Below are 7,061 nucleotides of genomic sequence, written 5' to 3' on the forward strand. Positions count from 1 at the left end.
CCTGGCATTCTGGGGTTTTTTTGTTCTGGTGTGGGGGTGTGTATGGAGGGGGGCAAGGCCTGACAGTTCAGTATCTAGCATTTATTCACCATTTTTTCCCGTGCCATGTTGGCACTCTGTTTGTGAATAAATGGTTGGTTTTCTTCACTTTCATCCACTACTGTTAATCTCTCATTGGCAGAAAGGGATTGTTGGAACCCCTTTTTTGTTAGAGGAAACACTCATTCCAGAGCATTCTTCTCCTAAACTTGTCTCTAAACCAAGACACTAGCACAAGGAAAAGTTCCTAAAGTTTGTGATCATTTGGTTATACAAAGGGGTTGTGGGTACAGAATTCAAGTAATTGACACTGAAGCAAATTTTTCAAAATGGGTGGTTTGTCTGTAGCTGAACTTTGCTTCTCGCAGTTTGCAGTTGCTCTGTTGCAGCAGGCTTTGTTTCAGCTTTATAGCTATGGTGGGTGTTGAGTTGCCATAGCTACTGGGCTATGCTGCCTTTATTATGTGGGCCTTTATGTGGGCTCCACAATGTGTTCTGGGAGAATCAGGTGCAACTTCTGAATAATTGATAGTATCCAGAAAAAGGGAATAGGAATTTTGTCTTGGAGGGCATTCTTTGCATTGTCCTCTGCTGTTACCACTGGTGAAAATTTCAGTAGCCATAATCCTAAGAAGAAAGCTCCTCCATATGACATCTGAAATAATCTTTCTTTTTCATTTTAGGACACTGTTGCATTGTTGAATACAATTGTCCCCTTTTAAATATTATCTTGGATGTAAATATTCTAGTGGAGGCTTGTAACATCAGCTTCCCTGCATGACATGACTAGGAGCGCACCCTTCCCACAGGGCTTCTCTGCGTGCTTCAGAAAATAGCAGGCTCCTTTGATTTCCTTCCCATTTAGCAGAGACAGGGATGTTGCTGGTGAACGGATGCATGAGCAGATGGGTTTTCCTGGCCAACTGGCCAGCCCAGCCTGTGTCCTATCAATTACCTGTTCTACAGGGCTGCTGGTCAGCCAAGCCCTGCTCTGAACAGGGCTCTCTCAGGAAAATTAATCCACAAACACTAGAGGTTTATGTCCAAAAAGGAGACAGAGGAGTCCTGTTACTTTATTTGAATAAAGAGAGAGGCCATGGGGCATTTCCCCTGGGGTCTCTCAAATTTTTGGAGGACGCAGCCTCCTATTTATCCTAATTTCCTGGCCGCATTTCCCTCTCTCTTTCCGCATTGGCTGAGGTACTTGAGAGGTACAGACTTCCTGAAATGCCTAATACATAAGACTTCCTTCTAGTGTATACCCCCCCTTTTAATTCCTATGGAATTTATGGTTCTTCCCATTGTTTCTTTCATCTCTCAGTATCTAATTTCATTTATCAGCAGACCTACAGTTTGTTTGTAAAGGCAAATCTCTCTCATTCCATCCGTCAACCATTGTTTCTTTTATCTCTCAATGCTAGTTGTATCTACCAGCAGGCCCACAGCTTGTTTGTAAAGGTAAGTCCCTCATTCCTTTCAGCTCTGTGATTCTGGGGCTTCCCAGCTTGTTAAAACACAGGAAGCACAAGTCCTGGGATATTAGACCAACAACCCCCATGCTGTTTGTGGCGGTTTCTTGGTCTGAGAAAAAAACCGCCCTTTTCCTGTGCTAAAGGGTCCAAGCAGCTCCGAGATACTGTCTTTTTTCCTGAATTGCATCATGCTGTTGATGTGTATAGAGAGGGAAATCAGAAGTCACCTGTGTTTCCCTGTCTGGAGTTGGGGGATTTTGCCAGAAAAGCTTCATGCTGCAGGGAAAGTTTGGACATGTTTTGGCAAGTCACTCTCCGTACAACCAACCTTGCTGAAGCTGAAGGAGGTGCTACAGCTAAAGAGAGACATTGCAAAGATTGCAATGTTTGTCACACAGACCTACATTGCTGCTGGTTTCAGGCACTCTTGTGTGCAGTGTTTCCTTTTCCTAATGAATTACCTGCACCCTCTCTTCAAGAGCCAGACGAGCAGGAATCACAGCACACAAACCCAACCAAAGCTGAGTAGCTTTTGCTCAGACTGAATCTACCTTCTGCTAATCTCAAACTAGGCATCTGCTGGTAAAAACACCATGAAATGTTCAGCCTCGGAAGATTGCTCTGCATTAAATCAGGGTCATGTGGCTTACTAATTTTTTTTTTCAATTTTTTTAATTGCAGAAATCAATATAACCCATCCTTTCCCCATTACTAGTATATTAAATTAACTTAGAACATTTGTGAGGCTGATTTGAACCTTAGGGTCTCTAAATCTTTATCTAAAATAATATTTTGAAAGTTTTAAGGGTGTGTATATGTATTTTATTCTTTTAGTTCACTTCGTTAGGAGCAAGCCCACTGGGATTTGAAGTGTTCAGGAACTACGGTGAAAGTAAAGAAACTGAAGGCCCTTTATCATTTGCATTCCAATGGAGGTACACTGCTATATGACTGTCATGGTTTAGCATAGTTTGGGTATTTAGTTAAGGAGGGCTCTATCAGCCACGGAAGTGGTTCTTTTGCAAAGACGTGCTTACAGCTTCCTCTAGACCAGACAGAACCAATCAACTGGCTGGTTTGAATATTGGTAACTTTTTAACCCACTTAAGAAGCTTGACACGCCTCTGTGATCCACATTTAAGAACGAACAAACCCTGGGAAAGCTCTCTTGCTTCTGGCTTTTGGACAGGTAACTGGGGGCCCTGCTCAGCACAGCCCAGTGGAGCCAGGTGGGGCCCTGCTCGGGGCAGCCCGGCCGGGTTGGCCGTGGCGTGGCTTGGCTGAGATCTCAGCTGCTTCTGCTTGCTGGACACCCAACGCAGCCCCCTCAGTGCGGGCTGGGCCGGGCCGGCTGGGAGACAGACACCCTGGAGCCGCGCGGCCCTGTTCCACCCGTGGCCCTGCTTCGTGCGTGCTGGCCCCACAGCTCAGCCAGCCCCTCCAGTGCGGTCGCTGAAAAGAAATGCTACACCGAAACAAGCTCTGGCCGCCACCCAGCAGAAATTAGGTGACCAACAGCAAAAGGCGAATTCCAGCTGCAAGACCCGGGTGAGATTAACTCTCTTATTGCTGTAAGATTCTCCAGAACAGATGAAGCCTGCAGACATCAATCCTCTCCCGAGTCAGAGGAAGAGGAAAGGTGAACGCACATGAAGAAAACACCATAAAGACACCAAAGTCAGTGAAGAAGGAAGAGCTGAAACCCCGAGAGAGGAGAAAGAGGAGATGCTTCAAACCTAGAAGCTGAAATTCTGTTGTAAGGCTATGGTGATGGACTATGATACATCAGAGTACCCATTGTAATTTCATGAAAGCGTGGGGGGTGGACCGTTCAAACTGCAGTTGTGAGCAAAAGTACCTGTGCTGAAATAAGCAAATGTTGAAGTAGATGTGATTTGATGAGAAGCTTGAACAGAGAGAGATGAAAATGATGAAGACCCTTGCTCCCAGGGAAGAAGAAGACCTCTGTTCCTAGAGATAAAGATGCTCCCAGAGATAGGTGAAGAGAACCTTTGCTTCTGAACAGCTCATCCTTAAAATGGTACCCCGTTAGATCAAGACTGAACCCTCGAAAACAGTTGTGGGGAAAGCCGTAAGACGAGGGAAGGGACTTTCACATGTGAGCAGAGAACCATCCCAGGAGGTTGTCTTGCTGTGACATTGAAGCCATGAGAGAACTGTTTCTTGTGGAGATGTCTCCATAGCAGGAGCAAGAGAGACTTCTCTCCCTAAGTGAACTGAAAAAAGAGATTATTATAGAGGTGGTAAACTGACTGAAAAAATCTCAAGGTTTGTCTTTTTACGTTGTCAGTGGGAGAAGGGAGAAAGGTGGGGGAAAGAGAAGTGTTCTGAAGGTTTAGTCTGATTTTTTTCCTTTCTTTTAGGTCTGTTAATAAACTTCTTTATATTCTTTTAAGTTTTGTGCCTGCTTTGCTTTCTCCTAATTCTTATCTCAGGAGGAAAATAAGTAAGTAATGGATATTTCAAACCAAACCACTACAATCAGACCCTTTTTTAGGACTCTTTTAAGCATTCCAATGACTTGTTATAGCTTGAGCTACCTCCAAAACACATTTATCAATGATAGCCTTGGTTACATTAGTCACAGAGGTGCTGCAGAAATCCATGAATTTTGAGAATTCATTGAAGATACTACATTATAAGGGCACTGGAGAGCTGAGGTTTGGGGTGAGAATTGATGTCTTTGTGTGTATTGGGGAAAAATAGATTAAGTTTTGTGGCAGAAGGAGCCAGAGATGACTACTTATGCCCCAGAGTTTGTTCTTGCTGTCTAACCAGGTGGTTTGAATAAAAATCTGCTTTAGTCACGAATTCTCTCTCCTTCGCATCCATAAGCCACCTTACTGCAGTAGTACCTCTGGTGCTGTATGAAGTGGTTCAAGTTATTTGAAATGTGTGTGTTGAAAGGATACAGAAAGAAAAGGAAATTTAGTGTTCTGCCCATCTTAGGAATATGCAATTAGAAGTTAACTGTAACTGCAATGTTAATTTTTTTTTTTGTCCTGCTGTGGCTTGATGGCTGGTGTTTAGCATTTAGCACCACTTCTTTGTTGTACCTTGCATATTTTTAATGATTTTTTTCTTTTAAGACATCTTTCATTCCCATAAGAGAAAAAAAATTCCTGAGTGTTTATTCTTGTAAAAAACTAATCTTGTAAGTCCAAATTTATAACTAAATAGCTTGTGCTGTGTGAAGTGTGATCTGTATTAGTTATATACGAGACTGATATGGAAGCAACTGAGTATCCACTGGCCCAGGGAGGTTTTCCCAATGCTTTGGATCCTGGAGAACCAATACTGCTGCTCAGAGAGGGGATGGATGGGGATGTGTGTCTGTGCCTGCAAACTCTGAAACAGCTTCACACTGTGGTGGTGCTGCTGCTTCATGGAAAGCTGCTTAGATGGAACAGGAATACCAAACAGCTGCTGTCTTGTGCCAGGCTCGTGCTGTGGCAATCCATAGGTACCGGTACCAAAGGGATCTGGTTTCCTGCTGCTCTAAGTTGAGTTGCTGGAATGAGGGAACAGGATGGCACACAGAAATCCCAGCTGTGTGATGAGGTGCTTAAATAAGTGTCTGTGGAGCTACAAAGTATTGGTTGTCCAAGAGAAGTGTTGTCTGGAAATGGAGATTATGCTCTGCAGTGGTAATACCAGTTTGCTCTGTTAATGTCCGCCCAGGTTACACCATTTAAAGTACTCAGTATGAAAAGAGGTTTTTAAAGTGTGAGGAAATAAAACAAGGGGCTGATGGATAATGTACAAGAAAAGAGAGAAGAAACTAGGGCTGCTTGGGTGTGAATCTGAGGAAGAGAAGGATTTTAGTTCCTTTGGTCAGCAAATTTAGAAAGACCATTTAATTTGGTTCGAATTTAAGACATCATTTTGAAATGACACTTTTCTGCTACAGAAAAGAGAGGTAAAAGGAAGTACCTGGATAAATGTGAGAATGATGCTTCTAATGTTGAAGCCATGAGAGCTGGACATGCTGTGTGATGGGGCTTTTCAAAAACCTGAGCATGTGCTGGGGCATCATTCTAATTTCATTGCAGATGGATCCATTTGAAAGAAGCTTTTTGCTTTTGTGGATTTTTCCTGGTGTTTTGAAGCAAACATGTCAATGTAAGATCATAGAAATCAAATTTTGGTCTCTGTATTTCAGCTGGCTCTGGGGACAGAAGAAGTATTTTCTTGTTGAACTTGTGTTTGTGGAAAAAGTCTTGAATTTTGTTCCCTGAGTCTTTTTCCTCTCCCTTTTCATGTTCAATCCTCTCCCCTTTACTCTTTTTAGTGAATGTGGTCTGAAAAAATCCTGGAAAATGGTTCTACTTACAAGCAGACCTGTAATTCCATTAGACTTCTATTTAGAAGAAAACCAGGATCTGCTGTTTTGGCTGGCTTCTCACTGCCAACAAAATAGTGCTTCTTGTAAACCCTGTTTATCATGAAGACTTTAAACCTGGACTGGGGTCTTAAATGGATTTTTCCATGTTTAATGATAAAAATGTTCTAGCTATCTGAAAGTGGATAACTTAAGGTGTGCATTATGTTACACTAAGTGGGTGGCAAAGGAGCACAAGTTCTGAGGAGGTGCCTAATGAGAGGCACAGAGGTGTCCTAAAAGTATTTTGTCTGGTCTAAAAGATTAGCAAAGATTAACACATGACAAAAAAAACCCCAAAAGCCCAAGCACAAAACCAAAAAACCCAAAACTGAGTATTCAAGATCTTCTTGATATATATATAAATATATAAATTGGCATGACAAGATCCAGAGGCTGGCAAAAGGAAAGCAGCCAAATTAAATGAAGTTGCACACTTGGAGCCAAGAGGATGATTAATCATTGGAATCATTGGAGTTCTCAAAACAAGGTATTTTCCCAGGCACTGTCTAGTCAAAGGTCATTTAATTGGGTTATGTGAGGAAGTAAAAGGGTAAATGTCTGTGGCATGTGGGAGGTCAGCCTGGCTGAGGCCCTTCTTTACAGCTGTGGCTCAGGAACCTCAGGAACTTGATACAACGGTGGCATCATGGATTTCAGCTCCAGAAGGGTCACTCACTTCAATGAGCAAATATCTAGTTTGGCTTCTAAATTTCACTGGGAATAAATAATTAGTATTTACATAGTTGTTTCTGTTAATAACTTTTCGCACTTGCAGAAGGGCACATCTGATCTAGAGCCAGGTAAACAAGCACAAAGATGAGGCATGGCCAAGTGAGTCAGTAGCAGGCCTGGAAAAAGACCCAGTGTCTTCTGGATGCCTGGCTGGGACAGATTTGTTTCCTGGGAGGACTCAGCTGTCTGAAATCCAGCATGTTCTCTGTCTCGATAGAAGGGAAACCCCGACGCTCAATATGAGTGATCTCGGTGGTGGAAGTTGTCCCTCGGTGGTGGAAGCTCCGTGTCCTGCATGCAGCATGCCCTGTCCGTGTCGCTCCGCGCGGCTCCGGCGCGTCCCCACGGCGCTAACCCCGTGTTGTTTGTGTGTTCCAGTTGCTTGGTTTTCTTTCGACCCCGCCTCTGCGCCA

The 7,061-nt window shown here is 43.3% G+C and overlaps 1 protein-coding gene and 1 long non-coding RNA gene across 2 annotated transcripts in view; one reads left to right on the top strand and one right to left on the bottom strand.

Moving 5' to 3' along the window:
- Nucleotides 1-287, bottom strand: part of LOC108445783 — a 13,440-nt gene extending 13,153 nt beyond the window's left edge. The window contains exon 1 of the long non-coding RNA XR_001860760.1: nt 275-287. This is a non-coding gene — a long non-coding RNA (uncharacterized LOC108445783). The remainder of the gene's footprint in view (nt 1-274) is intronic.
- The window catches only part of KIAA0930 (KIAA0930 ortholog), a 63,415-nt gene that overhangs the window by 24,911 nt on the left and 31,443 nt on the right, over nt 1-7,061 (top strand). The window lies entirely within an intron of this gene.

This window comes from Corvus brachyrhynchos, unplaced genomic scaffold (genome assembly GCF_000691975.1).
Source record: "Corvus brachyrhynchos isolate BGI_N302 unplaced genomic scaffold, ASM69197v1 scaffold523, whole genome shotgun sequence".
Classification (NCBI taxonomy): Eukaryota; Metazoa; Chordata; class Aves; order Passeriformes; family Corvidae; genus Corvus; species Corvus brachyrhynchos.